General features: G+C 37.5%; 1 protein-coding gene across 1 annotated transcript in view; it reads right to left on the reverse strand.

The window, feature by feature from the left end:
- Positions 1-14,987, reverse strand: part of LOC143886169 (cycloartenol synthase-like) — a 31,433-nt gene extending 16,446 nt beyond the window's left edge. The window contains exons 1-3 of the mRNA XM_077390132.1: positions 14,880-14,987; positions 14,719-14,799; positions 14,311-14,624 (exon numbers count right to left, since the gene is read on the reverse strand). The gene's annotated coding sequence lies outside the window, so the exon portion shown is untranslated. The remainder of the gene's footprint in view (positions 1-14,310; positions 14,625-14,718; positions 14,800-14,879) is intronic.
- Positions 14,988-20,540: the final 5,553 nt, after the last annotated feature.

Raw genomic sequence — 20,540 nt, forward strand, 5'->3', positions numbered from 1 at the left:
TTTTTTGGGCCCACAATAGAGAGCACAGTGTTAGAGTATTAGGGTATAAGCAAGGATGCTTAAAGCATTACACCCAAGGTATATAGTTTGAAATACCAAGTTTGTTGCCTCCAGCCCCTATATATAGAGATACACTAGGGTTATGAGAGGTTAATGGGCTCCAGCCCAAATGGGCCCACTACACCTGGTCCATTACCTATTGGGCTTATATTAGAACATACATGGGTTATATTATATACCCAACAATCTCCTCCTATCTTCTACATATAGCACAATCCAATAGATAGATAATGTGATGTCCAAACAAAATTATTGAATCATCCATATCACCATATCAATAAAGATTTGTAATCCAACTGAAAACAAAAATACTTTAAAGAATAACCAAGAGTTTTAGAGATAATCTAAACTCAAACATAAGCAGTTTTATATGTAGGTGAACTATTTAATCAACGGAAAAAGAAAATAATAGTTCCACTGCGCTATAAGGATTCACTCATCAAGTAAGTCATCCTCATCAAGATCTAAATTGAGGCAATCTCCTCCATTTTCGCCGATTCCTATAAATTATCAAATATGAATTTCATTAAAAATGAATCCAATCATTTGTGTATTTTACTAAAAGTATCTAGTTCTACCAGAAGAACTTAGTACAATTTCGTAATGGCTGAAAAACAAATATTAATATCAATAAGCATCAATGTCAAGTTTCAATCAAGAACAAGACCTAAATAGTTTCTTTTACAAAGAACCATTCCATGTTTCCATTTGGAATGTTACAGGCATCATATCCAAATTGAGTTAAGCTGTACCATCAAGTTTGGAATGAAACAACCTTTCCCAAGAGGACATGTCATCAAATGTAGAATGACATAAAGATAACTGTAAACATCATTGAAACATATCAAGTGCTTATCTTGGCCAAGATAGGGAGATTCGAAAAATTCAAAATAATATGAATGTAGGTTAAGACACGTCTACACAGTCTTTAACCCCATCTCCCCCACAGTTTTGAATATTCGATCTTTGTTCAGTCCCTTCGTAAGAGCATCGGCCATATTATCCTTCGATCTCACATCAACCAAAGTGATAATACCTTGTTCTAGAAGATAATTCAGCGTGGCATGTTTCAGCCTGACATGTCTCCTCTTACCATTAAAGAGTGAGTTTTTCACAATCGTAATTGTAGCTTGATTATCACAGAACAAACTTAAAGAGTTAATCTTTAAATGGGTCAATGGAATGTCCAGGATCAGATCTCTTATCCACTCTGCTTCATCTCCTGTAGAAGCTAAAGCATAAAGTTCCGATTTCATAGATGACAGAGCAATACAAGTCTGTCTCTTTGACTTCCATGCAACAGCGGCTCTACCTAGTGTAAAAACATAACCACTGGTGGATTTACTGTCTCCTAATTCTGAGCCCCATGATGCATCAGAATACCCTTCCAGGATAGGAGGATGGCCAGTATAACATAGAGCATATCCTTGAGTACCCTTAAGGTATCTCATCAGCCTCAGAAGGGCATCCCAGTGCTCATGGCCAGGATTACTAGTGAAACGACTCAGCATGCCAACGGTAAAGGCCATGTCTGGTCTAGTGCAACTCATAGCATACATGAGACTACCAATCAGTTTAGAATAATCTAACTGATTCACACTGTCTCCTTCATTAGAGATCAGCTTCTTGGTATAATCAAATGGTGTCTCAATCGGTTTACACTCACTGTATCCCCATGTAGAAAGTAGTTTTTCAATATAATGGGCTTGGCTAAGAGTAATCCCTTGCCTTTCAAAACTCACTTTCATACCAAGAATGGTGTCAACCACACCAAGATCTTTCATGTCGAATTCTTGAGCCAAAGTGGTTTTCACGTCACTCACTACAGAGAGATCGGAACCAAGAATCAACATATCGTCTACATACAAGCAAATAATTGCAACCATATTCGACACAGAACGATAGTAAAGGCATTTATCTGAGTAACTGGTTTGAAAACCAAAGCTCTTTACTACCTTGTCAAATTTTTGATGCCACAATTTAGGTGCTTGTTTAAGACCATACAAAGATTTGTGTAACTTACAAACTTTGTTCTCGAAACCTTCCATGACAAACCCTTCAGGTTGGTTCATGTAGATTTCTTCTGTGAGGTCTCCATTAAGGAAAGCCATTTTTACATCCATTTGATGCACAACATACTTCTCAATAGAAGCCAAAGCAAGAAGAATTCTTATCGTTGCCAAATGACAGACCGGTGAGTAAACATCAAAGTAGTCTATCCCACTGACTTGAGTATAGCCCTTAGCTACTAAACGTGCTTTATACCGAGCTATGGATCCGTCAGGATTAAGTTTCTTCTTCAAAATCCACTTACAGCCCACAGTCTTAGCCCCTTTTGGCAAATCGACTAGCTGCCAAGTTTGATTTTGTAGCAGAGAGCTCATTTCATCATCAATGGCTTCTGCCCACAACAAAGAGTCCCTAGATCTCATCGCTTCCTTATAGGTTGATGGATCATTCTCTACATGGTAGGTCACAAAGTCCTCACCAAAGTTCTTGGGTACTCTATCTCTTGTAGAAACTCTTAAAGGTTCTGATGCAGAAATCAGTGTAGGACAGGTGTCAGAAGTATTCTGTTCAAACTCTACATGCGATTCTGTAACCATTTCAGTATCGCCAGGTAGGTTCAAACCATGATCTCTGAGAAATTTATTCTCAAAGAATACTGCATCTCTAGATTCTATAACCAAATTGGTAGATAGATCCAAAAACTGATCAGCAGCACTATCTTCTGCACCACCTAGATAAACACAAGTGTTTGTTCTAGGTCCTACCTTAGGTCTCCTAGGGTCTTGTATCCTCACATAAGCAATACAGCCCCAAGTCTTAAGAGTGTCATATCTACAAGGATGTTTATGCCGTAACTCATAAGGAGTAGTGGTCAACTTAGAGTGGTGTACTCTATTCAGGATGTGATTTGCAGTTAAAACTGTTTCTCCCCAATAGCTAGTAGGCATGCCAGCTGTCAATAACATAGAGTTTAACATTTCAGTTAACGTCCGGTTCTTACGTTCAGCTATGCCATTAGATTGAGGTGAGTAAGGAGCAGTAGTTTCAAGTATTATGCCCTGAGAGGCACAGAATTCCTTGAACTCTGTCAAAGTGTATTCTCCTCCTCTATCACTCCTAAATCGCTTAATTTTCAAATTCAATTGATTTTCAACACGATTCTTGAAAATTTTAAATTTATCAAAAGCTTCATCTTTCGATTTTAGGAGATAAATATGACAAAATCTAGAAAAATCGTCTATAAAAGTGATTAAATACTTCCGACCACCTCGAGTAGTGAAACTTTTAAAGTCACAGAGGTCAGAATGTATTAACTCAAGAAGGTGTGTGCTCCCAGAAACCGAACGAAAGGGTTTTCTAGTGATCTTGGTTTGTGCACACACTTCACACCTGTCAAATCTAATCGATGTATCTAAAGGTATATTATAGGTGTTAGCAAGTTTGACCATTTTTCTATAGTTCACATGTCCCAATCTAGTGTGTAACAACTTAGGATCAATCAAAGTAGAACTAACCTGACTAACGGTTTCATTTGCTAAACTCAGTCTATACATACCATCGATTAAGAAAGCACAGCCAAAATAATAAGAGTTAACAGTTAAAGTTACTCTACCACCCAAAAAAGATGAACACATGCCAGCATTGTCCAAAAGACTAATAGAAATTAAATTCTTTTGAATAGCAGGAACTACTTTAACATTTTTTAAAGTTAGTATTTTACCTGAAGAAAGGACCAGGTTCGCAGTTCCAGTGTGAGTCACTTTTGCCTCAGCTCCACTAGCCACTGTAACGGTCTCTTTCACGCCAACAGCATCCGTAAGTAGTTTCTTCGAGTTACAAACATGGCAGGTGGCTCCTGTATCTAACCACCAGTCTGAAGAAGTACTGGCCTTACCATTGCCTAACATGGCAATAAAATTCTTAGGCGCATCACTGCCCACCATCATATGAGCTTCCTTTTGTGGTGTGTCAGATTTAGCCTTTTTAGGTTGTTTACACTCTGCAGCAAAGTGACCCCATTTCCCACAGTTGTGGCACTTGCCCTTCTTTTTCTGAAAGATAGTCTTTTTGGTCTCCAACTTGGGATGTTCACTTTTTGGTGACTTGAATTTTCGAGGAAATTTCTTGGGATATATTACCGCGTTAGCAGTAGATTGTTGCTGTCTAACCATCTCCAAGTTATTCCTAGCTCGATTCTCATCTTCGATTCGAATGAATCGTTTGAGATCATCCAGTCCCACTTGCACCTTTTTCCGATACATCTCGGTTTTGAAAGAGTGCCATGCAGATGGTAACTTGTATATAATTGCACCCACAAGAAATGAATCACAGACAACTATTTTTTCATTATTCAACTTAGATCTCAGATTCTCTAGATCAGTAACTTGAGGAGTGATTTCCTTGTCTTCTTGAAACTTGAAATTCATGAATTTGTCCACAAGATGGGTCTTGGACAATTCCTCCTCCTTCTTGAATTGAGCATCTAAGTTGTCCCATATTGCTTTAGCAGTGTTTAATTTACTATAGGTTTCTGCAAGACGATCTGAAAGACAATTCAACAAGTAGTCTTTGCAGAAATCCTCATCCCTAAGCCATTGAGATTCATCAACGTCTTCATCCGTCTCAGCAAAGGTACTCAAAACAGTGTAAAAATAGTTCATGTATTTTAGACTGAATTGAGTCTTTCGCTTCCATGAGGTAAACTCAGATCCACCAAAGGAGTGAAGTTTGACAATCTCAAAAGGCATAGAAATCTTTTCCATTTGATATTATTTATATGAAATAAAAAGTGAAAAGATTGCACCTGATTGGCAAATTGCGAGAACCCAATCCAAGAACGACGACAAGAACCGAACCGTGTGAACCGTTCGCAAGAACCGAATCCAAGAGAGTGGCCGACCAACAAGAAAGCGAACCCAAAATGCAACCGGTGAGGGAGGGTTGCCAAGATATTGCAGCTACAAGCTCGGATTCAGCCAGCAATATCCAAATTCTAAGAATTCGACCCCAACAGTGGTTTGGTCCCAAATAGTGTTGTCTATCATAAACCTTTCATGTAAAACAAACAGAGCCGACTAGGAAAGCCACGGGCTAGGCGCTAGTATAAAAATTCCCACGGAATTTTATAACACTTTTCCTTAGGAGTCGTACAACAAGCACTCGGGGTGAAAAGTACTAAAAATGAGGGGTGAGGTTTTTATCAAAACAAACCCAACTTTATTTGGGTGGGCATGTGCAACAGAGACGTGTTGTCTCCTTTACCTCTCAACACAGAAGCATCCCCCGCCGTGCAACAAGGCACAACCAGCTCGGATAACATCAATGGGCCACCCAAAGAGATGCCGGAAGAAGGATCCAACAAAGGCGAAATCTCTTCTCTGTAACTTGATGGTTCGGTAAGGTAGAGAAGCAAACTTCTCTTCTGCATATAGAGAAACGACCACCAAATTTGGGCGTGAGGGATTGAAGCCGAAACCCAAACCCAAACCCAAAACGTTTGAAAAGAAACTGAAACGAGGGCTTGAAGGAGATCTAAAAAACCCCAATAAAAAAAAAAACAGAATTTGGAGCAGGTTCCTCTTGTTGGAACGGTTGTCCAAATTAGAAAATTGATTTTCAAACAATAAGCAGCAGAATCCTCCGTTTCCTCCAACGCCCAAACAAGAGAGTATTTGCAGAAAACCCACTCTCTGTTGTGGGTGGTGGCGGCACAGATGAGGCCCTTTCTTCTTCCTCTCTAGGTCTCTCCCAAACCCTAAGATCCCAACTTGTAAAGCCCTCTCTCTGTTCTTCAAGTTAGAGACGGCTCCTTGAGAGAGAAGATTCGACGCCCAACTCTTTTTCTGAGGGATTAATCCCACGCACAAACAATGATGCTTCGATGTTCCAAAAAACCAAACGGGGAAACCCTAAAATCTAGTGCTTTAAGATTGTTAGAGTATTAGGGTTTAAGCAAGGATGCTTAAAGCATTACACCCAAGGTATCTAGTTTGGAATACCAAGTTTGTTGCCTCCAGCCCCTATATATAGAGATACACTAGGGTTATGAGAGGTTAATGGGCTCCAGCCCAAATGGGCCCACTACACCTGGTCCATTACCTATTGGGCTTATATTAGAACATACATGGATTATATTATATACCCAACACACAGTTATGGATAGAAACCACAAATTTTGGCATTTTGTAAAGCCCACACCTCACTTCAACTCACGTTTTGGTTTCCTTGACTTGAATTTCCAAAATCACAAGCAGCCATGCTTCCACGTTTTGGTATATTACTTGCACCATGCATACGGTGGGATCCACCTTGTTTTGAATAACAGCATGCAACCCTTCATGTTTTTGAAAAGTTTCTGTATTGTATATACAAAGTGGGACCCACTAGAGTTATACAAAAACCATGCAAACTTTAATTTCTAAAAGTAGCCAACGATTTTGGATTAAAAATGGCAATTGCTATGTGATTCATATATTATATAAAATACCTATGGGACCCGCATGCAATTACAAAACACATGCAAATCTTTACATTTGTACACGTTTTTTGCATGAAATAGTAATTTCTATTTCACCTACTTGCACTTGCTCTCACTATTTCTAAATATTGCAACCCATGGGATAATCCGAACAGCTGAGATAAGCATGACATCATGGCTGATTTCAAAATAGGCAAAGTCGTAGCCATGTTGGGAATTTTTGAACCAAAATAGGGTTTGTCTTATGTGATGTGGGACCCACTTGGGCTATGGAAAGCAAGGGCTGAAATAGAAACTTTGAAACAAGAAAAAAAAAAAAAGCGACCTCCATGCATTTCTATTCATGTCCAAAATATTTTTGGCATGTTGTTGTTTGGTGCATAAGCATATAATACTACTTTAGCATGCATGCCCACTTTGGCTCCCACTTATTGCTTAGAAAAAAATAATTATATATATATACTTTCTAATTGAGTGTAGTGCAAATACATGCAACACATGTGGGACCCACTTGTTTGCCATATTATATACATGCCTTTCCTTTTTATTCTATATATAAGTGGGACCCATCATCATCAAGAAGAGAAACAAAGTGTTGCCAAATTACCCACGTTGGAAAAAGTCAACAAAGTGGTGAAAAACTTACCAAAAGCAAGTTCTAAGTTGGAGAAATTGTGAAGAAATAAAAAGTACAGGTAATGGTGTCAAAAATACACTACACTTGCCAAGTTTGTGTCTTTTCTTGAGTTTTGAAAATAGAAAGGAAAGAAGGCTATATATTGAAGTAAAGACTCTCTACATCATCTCTCTACTCTCTCTTTAATCTCTTGTTCTCTCTTGCTTCCTTTAAAAGTTCTTTTTTTTCTTTTTCTTTTCAACTCTCAATCCAAGGCATCATCATCCACCATTCAAACTCAAGGTGGTATTAAAGCTCGAAGGAGGAAGATTCAACCAAAGATTGGAGGAGAAAAAGAATAAGTTCTTTTTATTTTTGTTATTTATTTTCAAGTGCAAGTTGGTGTACTTTTGTTTCAATTCAAAGTAGTGGAGTATTTTGCTTTTGTTTCTTTTCTTTTCAAGTTCTATATGGCACTCTTTCTCCCATCTATCTCTTTTATTTTTATTTTTCTTCCCCTCTTCATGAATAACTAAATCCTAATTACTTAGGGTTTAGTTGAAGCCATGGGGAAAGAGAAATATTTATAATTAAATCAATCTACTCAATTGACAAATTATGTAGGATTTTGTGTTTGAAAAATCCCAATCATTCATGCTATTAGCTTTCCCCTTTCGTATGAATGATTGTTGATTAACAAATATAAAGTTCTATATAATTAATGTAAATTGGAGAGTGGATTTGATTAATTACTTATAAAGAATGACATCCCTTTGATCTTATTCCTTATTGGCTAGTTAATCGAATTTTCAACCCAATTCAAGAGTTGTTTTAATTAATTAATTAAATCCAAACTCATGGTGGATTCTTGCCCTAAGTAGTCTTCCATATTGAATCAAATCTTTTTCACTAGTTTCAATTCAATTTCTTTTGCAAATTAATTTCATTAGTTTAGTTTTCTAATTAGATTAGAGATAGTTAATCAAATCATTAGAACTTTGGTGCACTTTGCCTAAATTAAGATTTTCAAATTGCAATCTTATTTGTGTTCGATTCTTAGATTGTTTAGAATACAAACTTATAGATATCATTGGCTCCAAGGTACGTCAACGGAAATCCTGAGTAAATGTGGCAACATATATCATAGTTTATATTCTAAGTGATACAAGAATATGATTCACAAATAAGATTTCTCTTCCCTGAGTTCGACCAGTGACTACATGTGATCCGTGCACTTGCGGTTACTTTTTAAATCACAACCACTTTTCTTTGATGAGATAGACGTAGCTGAAACACGAAAAGTCATCAGTGAAGGTATTGAAATATCTTTCGCAACTTAGGGCAGGAGTGGGAAAGGTCCCACAGATGTCAGTGTGTATGACTTATAATAGACCAGTACTCCTACTGACGCAATTTCTTAGTAGTTTTAGTTGTTTACCCTTAAGACACTACCTACAAACCCGGAAATCAAAAAAATCAAGAGGAATAACTCCGCCCTTAACCAGTCTTAACATTCGACTAATGAAAATGTGGCATAAACGCTTATGCCACAAACTAGAAGAGCTTTCATCAACTCGATCCCGTTTATTGCCACGGTGTAGACACCCCATTTTGACCGAACCCTAAAGAGATACATATGATTAAAAATCCCTTCAAATCATAGTTTTAGAGACCCAAATTTCTCCATATGGTAGGTTAGGGTCCCAGCTAGGTCCCTGTAAAATTTTATCAAAATCCGAGCAAAAATGCCTAATAAGACGAGTCGAGTTAGAATGATAGTGTGAATAGGGGAGTGCATTAGTCATTAGCTTAGCCAGCTTTTACACTAGAGTGAAAAGGGGGGTGAATTATCTCACCCTAAATTTTGAACTAATTTCTTCCTGAGACCACCCATTTTCAGAAAAATCAAATATAAAACACATAGGAGGGGTGTTTTAGGGTAATAGAAGGGGATAAAATTATGTTAATTTTTTACTTAAATTTTTTTCGTTAGACCACCCTTTTGCAGTCAAAATCAAAGCAAAATTTTAAAAAATGGGTTGTCCTGTAAATTAATGGGGGACAAAAATTAAGGGAAAGCTCTCATTTGAAAAAATTAAGGTTCTTAATATAATTTTAGAGAGAGGAAGAGATAAATCTTTCTAGAGAGAGAGAGAGAGCTTTCTAGAGAAAGAAGGCGATCTAGAGAGAGAAAGAAGGAGGCGAAGAAGATTTCAAGGAGAGATCCAAGAGAAGAGTACAAGGTTCGTAGATTTTGAGTTTTCTTTGAAAATCTAACCTAAAATGGAAAATCTAAGTGGAAAATGCTTAAAAATGACTAAAATCTACCAAAATATGTTTAAAAACATATATCATGTAAAGATCTAAAGCAATTCACCTTAGATTTTGAGTTCTAGTTGAATTTTGATGTGAAAATGACAAAATAAAGTGCTGCCCAGGTTCGTTTTTATCATTTTTCATCAATTTTGGGTTAGAATTCGTAAAAATTTCTCATCAAAAGGTGTAGAGCTCATTGAGATTTTCGATTTGGAATATAACGGCCCAAAATTGGCCAAGAAACGAAGACGTTATACCAATTTTAAGATTTCAGCTGAAAATTAGGGTTAAAATGGTGAATTCTTTGATATTTTTGTGAAAATCTTTAGATCTGATGCATTAGGCTTTGGAATTCAAGAATTTATGTATTAATATGTGTGTGATGTGAATATCTAGTGAAATCCATGGTAGATCTAGGGTTTTGATGTGAAATACTCTTGTAAGATGTTCAAAAACTTCAAATATATATGCTGTCCAGATTTATTTTTTAAGTTTTTCACTAAAATTCGGTTAGAACTGAGTGTTGTACTTCACATAAGAGTTGTAGAGCTTGTTGAAATCTTCGATTTGGCATATAAGGGTCCAAAATTGGCTATGAAACGAAGACGTTATGCCAATTTCAATATCTCAGTTGAAAATATAGGTTAAAATGATGAATCTATGCATCTTTTGTGAGAATTTCTTAAAGATCTTGAAAACTGAAACTAACATGGTTAGATCTAAGCCTAATCAGCTTGTATTATCATATATTTGTGTCGAATTCCCATAGATCTTCTGTTTGAATGAAGTTTTGATGTGAAATGTCATGAAATTGTGTTGAATTACATGTTGTCTAGATTTTATTTTCTATTTTTCACTAAAATTCGATTAGATCTAGCAAAAATGATGCACACAAAAGTTGTATATCTTTTTGAGATCTTCGATTTGGTATCTTACGGGCCTCATAACGATGAAAAATGAAAAAGTTATGCTACTTTTAAGATGTCAGCCAAAAAATACTACATTTCCAGATTTGAATTTGCTCGGAGATGGTCATTTTCTGGCCACTTTCGGTAAGATTCAGCCGAAATTGTCAACGGAGAAAAATTTATTTGATCAATTTTCTAAATCTTTGTAGTTTAACACTTTTCTTGAAAATGTATTTTTGATCATCTGTTTTGCAAAACTAAATCAGAACTTTTGAAAAATAAAACTGCATAAATGAAATCTGAAATCTACCCAAAGATGACCGTTTGCCGGCCATTTCCGGAGAGAACGGGCCGAATTGCATAACTAATCAAATGTTCCCTGATGTGTCCCCTATAACTTTAATGTGTACCACTTTTGCTAGTTTTGCCATTTGGAGAATGTAATTGTAAATACAAATGCTCAACTTCCATTTGGAGAATGTAACTGCAAATACGTGCTTTTGATACTTGATTCATGCTTAGCCTAGTGGGCGATGAAGGCGTTAGCCCAAGCCCATCCTTAGGGGACTTGTTTAGTTCGAATAGCTCTCACTTCTCTCATTTAGAAGACTTATTAAGTCTTTTAGACGTATTTAAACTATATAATTCTTTCTTCATTGCAAATGACGATGAAGGCGTTTGTATAAGCCCATCTTATAGGGAACTTATCCAGTCCTAGTAGTAATCCCCTCTCTCATTTAGAAGACTTGGTAAGTCTTTTAGACTTATTTAGACATTAATCCCCCTTTCTCATTGTGAAAGGGCGATGAAGGCGATAGCCCAAGCCCATCATTAAGGGACTTGCTCAGTCCAAGTAGCACTCCCATTTTTTTATTTAAAAGACTTGCCTAGTCTTTTAGATGTGTATCCCTTAGACATTAGATCCCCTCTGTCATTGCAAGGGTGATAAAAGAGACATCTAGAGCCCACCTTTAGGGACATAAGCTATATCTCAGCGGAAAGGTCAAACCCTTTGGAGACAGACTTTGTCTTATTAGTGAGTCACACATAGGAGATTATCCAAGTCTCAAGTAGAACACCCCTCTAAGATAAAGACTAACTTAGTCTTTTAGTTGCCCTATTCTTTTTTATCATTGGAAGGGCAATGATAAGGCTACTTGGAGCCCTCCATAGGAGACATTCAGTGTCTTGTTAGTGATAGTTATTTTTCATAGGTAACACGATCTGTAGCCGTACTCTCTTCAGTAGGCACTTCAGGTTTGCCATTTCTAAGTGCATAATCTAGAGGGGTTTGCCAAACACACTAAGACGATGTGAATATGGTCCTTCCACTTTCCAAAATTAGTCGCACTCAAAACCTTAATCCCAGAAAAATAACTAGAGATAGAACTAGGGTGCAACGCTGTAGAAGAAAAAGACAAACAATTACAATTTTGCTCACTATCTAAGACACCATTTACATCCACAACAGGAGTTTATTCAGTTTAATCCATGATTTAAAATAATCCAACTTCAAAAGAAATAACTAAACTACACATAGCCACAAAATACATAAGTTTGTTCTTAATGGGACACCCAGTGTGTCACCGTGTCCGTTGGGCCGTGCCACGATACACAATTGGTTCCCACAAAAAATCCAGTCAATTTATCTTTAGGGAAGTCAGTTGGATTGCCCATAATCACGAAACACATAAATGTGATTATAGGGAGACACCAACGTGTCGTCGTGGGTCGTCCGTTGGGCCATGCCTCGACACACATTTGACTGTCATCCATGAGATCAGCTAGGGTTAAATAACCCAATATTTGAGGCGCACATCACCGTTGGGCAAAAGCACAACCCCAAACCAAGTTATCCATGCCTAGCCATCTCACACCGCCTATTTGTGCAAAAACAACAGTCATCCGTTGGGCTGAGTGTTGCTCTTGGACAAATACGCAACTGAAAGTGGTTTATCGTTTAAAATAGTATCACTATATGCGACACGGTTCCCAAAATTAATCACTAACCTTAGGCGATTCCGTTTCTTGGATGGAATCGATGTTCTTTGTTCATTTGTTCAGTTACTAATCATAAGAAGATACAGTCCGTCTTAACTAAACTAATGAACAATATAAGTAAACAAGTGCATATATTAACTAGTTTTCAAGTTCCATAATATATCAAAATCATTGCTTTAGGATTTTGAAAAAGGTTCACAAATAGTTTACAATAACCATAAACCAAATTGAAATAAATATTAATGGAACTGATTAGATGGAATTCGTTGATGATTTCAACTAAATGGTGACACCCCCTAAGTTATATGCTAAGCATAATGCATATAAGTATAACATTAGGATTTCTAAAATTCAAAATTAGAAACAAAAGGGGTTTAAATAATTTAGTTGTTATTATCATTCAATAATAAAATCATTAAAAACCAGTGCCTCATATCATTAGTTAGGTTCCCTAGGAGTTTGAAACCAAACTCAAACTCAAAACCCCAACCAATTAAACCCAAAGCATGAAAATTTTACTTTAAGTATATTATAAAGTGACCAAATATCAAAACAAAAGTTAGAAATGGGTTCAGGAGGGTCCCAAACCCCTAGAACCGGTTTATCCCGTGGCAAAATCATCAAAAAATGGTCGAACCGGGCAAAAATGTGGTCCGGATGGTTCGACCTTGTCGGTTCAAGCCTCTGACCGGTTCGCTTCATGTTGGGTCGGGCTAGTAAGGTGGGGCAGGTTGGGTGACGGTGTTACACGGAAGCCATGCAACAACCCATTTCTTTTATCGGAACACTATTCATGCAATGTTGGACACTATTCAAGTATTCATGCACTTTTGACTCCCAATAATAATAGCCAACCATAAAGTGCGTGGAGTGTGAGTGTCAAAACAGGGAGTGTGAACATCATTTTCTTACAACAGCAAGTATTTTTCAATAAAACCTGTGTGTCCCACTTATCTCTTCACCATCTTCCCCAATCGAAACCCCTTTCAGTTAGAGTTTTCATAAAAAATCATGTATTTCTCTTCATCAAATTCATGTCACCCATTATCTTCAATATAAATAAATAATATCTAATTAAGGGTATGGTGTGATTAGGACTCCTAGTTCTAAACAAATTAGACTTTATAAATATCTATCCTTTCTTGATGGGAGGAGAGAGATATTAAGAGAAAAAGAAATTCCATCTTATGGGGTCTCTAATCTGATAAGGAAAGAAGTGCCTAGCATTCCATCAATCAAACCATAAGGCCTTCATCAGATAAGAAGAATCCCTTCACTGAACGAATAGCGTTCAAGTAGATCGTTGCAATCCCCGAATCAGATGGTCGGAATCTTAGCGTGAGGATCTAATTGTCATGGCCGCAGGTAAGCTTTCGCTAATTACTCTATAATCACAGTTTAACATCCACAGCTGAAGGGCACCCTTGCAAAAACCCATCTGTAGTGGCGCCCCATTGGATCCATGTCACCCAACAGATTTATCGATCTTCTAATTTTGCATCTGTCATTGTGTCTATAAATGAGGTTGGGTGACTTGGATCCAATGGGGCGCCCTTGCAGCTGGGTCTTTGCAAGGGAGCCCTTCAACTCTGGATTCATCAAATGATTATTTTCACGTGTTTATAATATTTTTAAAAATAATAGTCAATTGCTCCAGGAGAGCCATAATGGTCTGTTTGCATATAAGAAAATAAATAAATAAATCAAACAATCATATTCACAAATAAGGGGCAATGTCGGAGAAGTCGGTAAGTTTCTAACATGTATCATCCAAAGAGTCCCTATACTTTTGTAACAAAGGAGCTAAATGACTTACATGCACTTAGAGATTATTAGTAAATCTAGGTACTAAGCAACTCATACTGTCTCAAAGCAGTATATATGCATAACTTAAAAAAGAAGAAGATGAAGAAGAAGATGACCTCAAAATTTAGAAAGCGCCTCCCTTCCAAAGTAGGCACAAGAAGCTTTATCGGAGAGAGGTCCAAAAGGTCCTCGAATCTATAAGAGACCTTCCCCCAAGGAATCTATACTTCCCAAACACACCAACAAAACAACTACAAAAAATAGTCCTTTTGTCTTCACAAGCCAAATGGAGGGTGTACAAATCTTTCGGGTGAAAGATGCTTAGTACCACATAAAATTAAAGGAACATATACAAATTACAATGGGAGATGATATCCATTGTTTTTATATTGGTAACCCTCATTTTTATCAACCAGTCTGTGATCAACCCCTGAAATTGCAACAGTCCTTTTAATAATAGACTAAAAAAAGCATAGGAGAAAGAGAGGCGTGTTGAATATTATTGAAATAAGAGTGGCATTCACCTTTAGGAATCGCATGGAGTCTGCAATATTTTTCCAAGGAAAACAAATTCCTCTGCTACATGGTCTTTGATCTTCTGCTCTCTACATTAATAATAAATAAAATTCTTGTAAGAGAAAGTCCATAAATAATTGAAAAGGGATGCAGAATATATCCTTTTCACCTTCTTTTCCACAGTGAGGAGGGCCCAAACGGGGTCTAAATTCTTGTTCTTCTCTTTTGTTCTTCATTCAAACGGACAATGAGGTAAGGTCTTGCATAAAATGCTAACGAGAAAAGTCATGGTTATTAGCTGACTTAGGTTCATCTTACAACAATTTTTAATTTGATTATTTTAAAGAGAAGCATCTAATTTTGTTGGGCCGGTGCGGTTGGGATGCGTTTTAATCTCATATGTTTGTTAAGGCATTTTGGCTCAGACAATAAAAGGTATGTTCATTAATAGGCTGCGTAGGTCAATGAGAGTTGATGGCCCATCATGTTCGGCCGGGTTTGGGCCTTAAAAAAAATAGGCCATTGGGTGATCCACTTCGGATCGGATCCACCTGTAACGTCCCGAACCAAGAACCCAGTCGAAGCACGAAATAGAGCCGTGCGTCATGAACCCAGGGGTGAAGCCACATATAGCATGGGGTGGCCATAGCCTGGGCTGCAGACGGTTCGGTCTGGTTCAGTTTAGGGAGGTTTTTTGAACCGAACCGATCCCATTGGTTTGGAGAAAATCCAAACCGTAAATGAACCGATTGGGGGTATAACCGAACCGAAAGTATACTTTGTGCGTTTATAATCTTTTACTACTTTTGCATTTGATTGGGAGTTTCAACAAAAATATAAAACATCAATTCAAAACCTCGAGTTTCTCTACCTGACATCCAGTTCAACCATTGACATACGTGGGTACAACCATGTCCCTGTTTTGTCATTTTATTTCTACGGAGGAACCTCTGCGTTTTCTTTGAATAATGCTGTAAGAAACACTTACACCTAGGGTTGAAACTTGGCTTGGGTCGGGTTTCCAAGACTTGGGTGGGGCCCACTACCTCATAGTTTGAATTATATTCTAACGGCTCTCCTAATAAATGAAATTTAATTATAATTTAGCAATGGAAAGGAGGTAAAATCATGAGTTAATTTAAATTACACTTAGACCCCCTGTGGTATCTGACACATTCAAGTAGCCCCCAAATGTTTCAAAAGTGACAAGTAGACCCCCTTGTAGTTTCATTTTGTTTTTTTAACTAGACGGAGTTGACAGTGTGGGGGAAATACCAAAATGCCCATAACTAAGGTTAAGAAAACAGTTTCTACCCAAACCCTCGTTTTGAACAGTAGAAAACCCTCGTTTTTTCTTTCATTTTTACCTTCCTCTTCGACCTTCGTTTACAGCCATCGTCTTCAACCTTGGATTAGTTTACAGCCCATCGTCGTCAACCTTCGTTTTCAAATATCTGTGGTGAGTACTTTGACCTATGTTGTGTTTATTTGTTCTTGGAAAAGGGTTTTATACAATGAAATGTTAGGGTTTTGCTTTTACTTTGTAGAGTAGGTTGTTTACTGAGATGAAGGAGGAGGAAGGCACAGCGGAGGAGGAGAACGAAGGTAGAAGAGAAGAAGAACAAAGGTAAAATAATTTTCCTCTTCTCTCGTAGGTAAATCGACTCAGACGAGGGTATTTTTGTCCCAAACATATAAACCACGGTTAATTGAGGACTTTCCGTCGGGTTAACTTGACGGGCCGTCGACGGAGGGGGTTTACTTATACCAAAATGAAACTACAGGGGTCTACTTGTCACTTTTGAAACATTTGGGGCTACTTGAATATGTCAGATACTGTAGGGCGTCTAAGTGTAATTTTCCTTAAAAATAATGGCATGATCAAGTATTGACGATGGAATTTCTACTCTAAAATATACAATTTAGAAAGTAGGATTCGTATCAGTTTCTACATTGGTAAATCCCACACACCTGCACAAAAAGGAAGTGATGAATTGACATTAATCATCCATTAAACAACCAAATTCAAAGATTGCAAATCAAATGTATGAGAATTAGGAAGGTTCATGAAGCACAAATGTCCATGCTTCTTCAGAACAGAATTACTGTCCATGTTTCCATGTTAGAGAACTCACAGAAAACACGTGTCTATTTTAATTGAATGTTTGCTTTTATGTAATATTCTTAGGATACTGATATTTTCACTACCATATTTTAATAATGACACCAACCCCACCTTGTATTTTTGGCAGAGACGAAACTGATCAGATGGCTTGAACTGAGAATTCCCATCCACTGTGCGGCCTTCCTGCAGGATAATTAGCAGCCGTTTAACGTGAATTGATGTTAAAAAGCGCCAAAGTCTGCCACAGACCCTCCTTTAAAGGGGTGCGAATTATCCTAGAGGGGGTGCAAATTTATCTTCGCCCATAGGCTGCTGAGAGTTTTTGGGGAATTTTAATAGCTTTTGACAGCTATTCAAATAATAAAAGACAAGGTGAGCTTGTGTCATTATCAAAACATGGTAGTTTGTGTCATAAAGCATGAAAGTAGAAACCATCATCCAAGTCATTTTATTTTGCTATGTCAGAAGTTAAAATTTTAGAAGATAGAAATAATGATAAGAATACAACATGTTAGGCCCTGTTTGTTTTGGATTATGAGTAGAAAATAAAACCGATTATTGGACTCATATTTAGGTAGAAAGGGTGGCATGGGCCATTATTGGGCTTTGACAAAAATATGAATGCTTCACCAAGAAGATTAATAGATTATGGTGGCCGGTGCCACCATTACTGACTTTTTTCCTAGTTTGTTTCATCACACACTAGGGAATTTGGAGGTACGTGTTTAAATAGCCAAAGAGTGAGTAGTACTAATGACTTACAAGTAGGGGTGTGAACGAGCGGCTCGGCTCGGCTTGTTAAGCTCAAAAGCTCGGCTCGGTCAGGCTCGAGCTCGAATTATATTAATTTCACACCCCTCATCTTCCCTGAACAGCCCTATCTAGTGTTTTTTTACTACTCTTTTTACACTGCGGAGGGTGGTCCAAGTAACAAATGGGGTTCCAAAAAAGAAGTGACATATTTTGCCTCCCCCTTTCACTCCCTGGACAACTCTTTTAGTGTGTGTGTGTGTGTATATATATATATATATTAAATTCTTAACGAGCCTTAACGAGCTGAGCCTGGCCTAACTAGGGCTCGGCTCGTTAAGCTTAACGAGCCTGGCCAGCCGGCTCGGCTCGGCTCGTTAAGGATTCGAGCCGAGCTCGAGCCGAGCTTTTTTCGATCCGAGCTCGAGCGAGCTTCCGAGGCCAAAATTGACACCCTTACTTACAAGAATACATTGGATAAGACACGGGAAAATCATCATAACTGCAACTAGGTACATATAACATGGTAAAGGTTTTACACAACCAGCCAAGGGCTAAAACAATGGACGAGTTTAAGAGAGTCAAGGGTAGGATAGATCCACCAATCCTACATTTGAATATGGTTTAATTATTTTTAGAGCATTTAATCAAGTGGATCACAATCCATTACTCATGGGCTCCACAAAAGAAAGGACGCTCCTTACCTTTGGATCACAGAAGGACACACTCACTTAAATGATCGATGACCACATATATGGTTGGCCCACAACAACCTCCACTCCCTTTCGTTACTGCTAATTGAAGTCCCTCTTTTAATATTGACAGCCCCTCTATTTCCCATGTCGGAACTTTTCTGGGTGGCTGTCAGTATTCCCGACCGGCTCAAAGAAGTGTGTAAACTCACGAGGTGGATTCCCAAAACCATCAAACACCCACCTCGGAATTTCAATCAAATTTGAGAAAACGGGATTCCGTTTCGGATATAAAACAGGTGTGATGTGACTGTTGATTTGACTTTCGTGGAATATCAAAAGATTGCAGCGGTGATTTTATTTCCGTATAAATATATCAAGTTTGAGGAATGGTACGTCAATTGGTTGTGAGCCGCTTTAAAACAGTCAGAATTTTATTGGACAATGCGTTTTTTTTAAAAATAATATATTTCCAATTTCTTATTTCCACTGCAAAGAAATCTAATTTTTTTTCGGATGCTGAATTAGAAATGTGAGAAATGTGAGAAATCCAAATTACAATGGAAAAAGGGTTGCAAATGTGAGAAATCCAAATCAAAATCTTCTCGGCATCCAAACGGGCCCTAATAGGATTTCATTTTTTCAAGGAGAACTGAAGATTTATTACAGAATCTTTATATTGGTTTGAAATTGGTCTGAGAATCACCCATTTCCATTATTGCGAGTTTTTCCTACTCATGAAGCATTCTTGTTTGTCGTCAAAGCTTCTGATTTTTGCAATGTCATTGATGAAATAAACCCATCGAGAAAACTGCACTTAAAACGCCTTTGGGAGAAGCTTCCGCTTGACGCTAGCATTCCTCTTTGATCTTTTCCGGATAAGTGAAATAAAGCTTACTCTGAGAACAAACAAAACAAACATAAGGCAGTGCTATTAAAGCCTACATCTAAAATATGTGCATTCAAAAAATAAGAGAGAGTAAAATGTAAGCTAAGTTTAGGTGATGAAATATTTTAAGAACAAAAATAGGTCCTCATGTAGAAGAAATAGATAGAGTAATTAGTCACAAAAAGACTAGTTTATGCAACGACGACATTATTGAATATTTTATTATTTCTCACGTTTCTTTTGGCCGAGAATGCCGTCGGAATATCAAGTACGCTGTCGAATTTTCTGAGTTCAAATATGTGTTCCAAATGTATCGAGTACGCCGCCGGAATATCGAGTACACCATCGGAATATCAAGTACGCTGTCGGATATTCTCTGATGTTCTTGGTTCAAACATGTGTTCCAAACGTATCGAGTAAGCTGACGGAATATCGAGAACGACGCCGAAATATCAAGTACACTGTCGGATTTTTTAGGTTCAAATATGCATTCCAAACATATCGAGTATGTCGCCGGATTCTGGAGTACGCCGCCGGAATCTTATGTACATAAAAATACTTTCACTTGTCAAGGATATAACAGTCTCTGCTTATTGTAGACGACAACGATTAAAACGAACCCAACGCTTTTTTGGGTTCAAACATATGTTCAAACGAACGAAAACGATGACAGTTAAGATCAAATGCATTAAATCTAACTTTAAGATAATGATTGACGTTGATGTCATCATGTCAGAAGGGTATTGGGGTCTTTTTCCAACCCATTTTTTGAAGAATCACTTTTGCTAAAAAGATTTTGGGTGTGTACGGCAACACTTATCATCCTCTTCTATAGAATCAGGTAGAAATGGATCTATGATAATCGAAGTAAGCGACTCCCAGGCCTGCCTCAGATTCTCATCCTTTTTTAGAAAAAAAAATGGCTCGAAATGTCATCCTTTATACATGTTAAACGTAGAGTTTGGAGAAATGGGCTTGGCAGGTCTAGTTTGCAGATTGCAGAACTACGTTTTTTGAATTTTATTGCGTTGCATTCGAGCACCTATAAAATGGGCAGAAGCCATTTAAATTATGGTTGCGAACACGCCCTTTACTTATTAAAAATTGTTTCGGGCAGAAGCCATTTAAATTATGGTTGCGAACACGCCCTTTACTTATTAAAAATTGTTTCCAGTAAGTTAATTCCTATATGCTACTACGAAAGCATAAGGTATAATCAAAGAAAATGATAAACATATCATTTAAGCACTCTATAAAATGATAAATTGTGTTCAAACACTTAGTTTTCATATCAAAACTTTCAACTAATTTTGATGTGAGAAGCAGAAATTGATGAAAGACTCTAGAGATCTATTTAAATAAAATACCTTGTTC

The sequence above is a fragment of the Tasmannia lanceolata genome, unplaced genomic scaffold (genome assembly GCF_043159265.1).
Source record: "Tasmannia lanceolata isolate RefF3 unplaced genomic scaffold, GAP_Taslan_0.1 ptg000002l, whole genome shotgun sequence".
Taxonomy (NCBI): domain Eukaryota; kingdom Viridiplantae; phylum Streptophyta; class Magnoliopsida; order Canellales; family Winteraceae; genus Tasmannia; species Tasmannia lanceolata.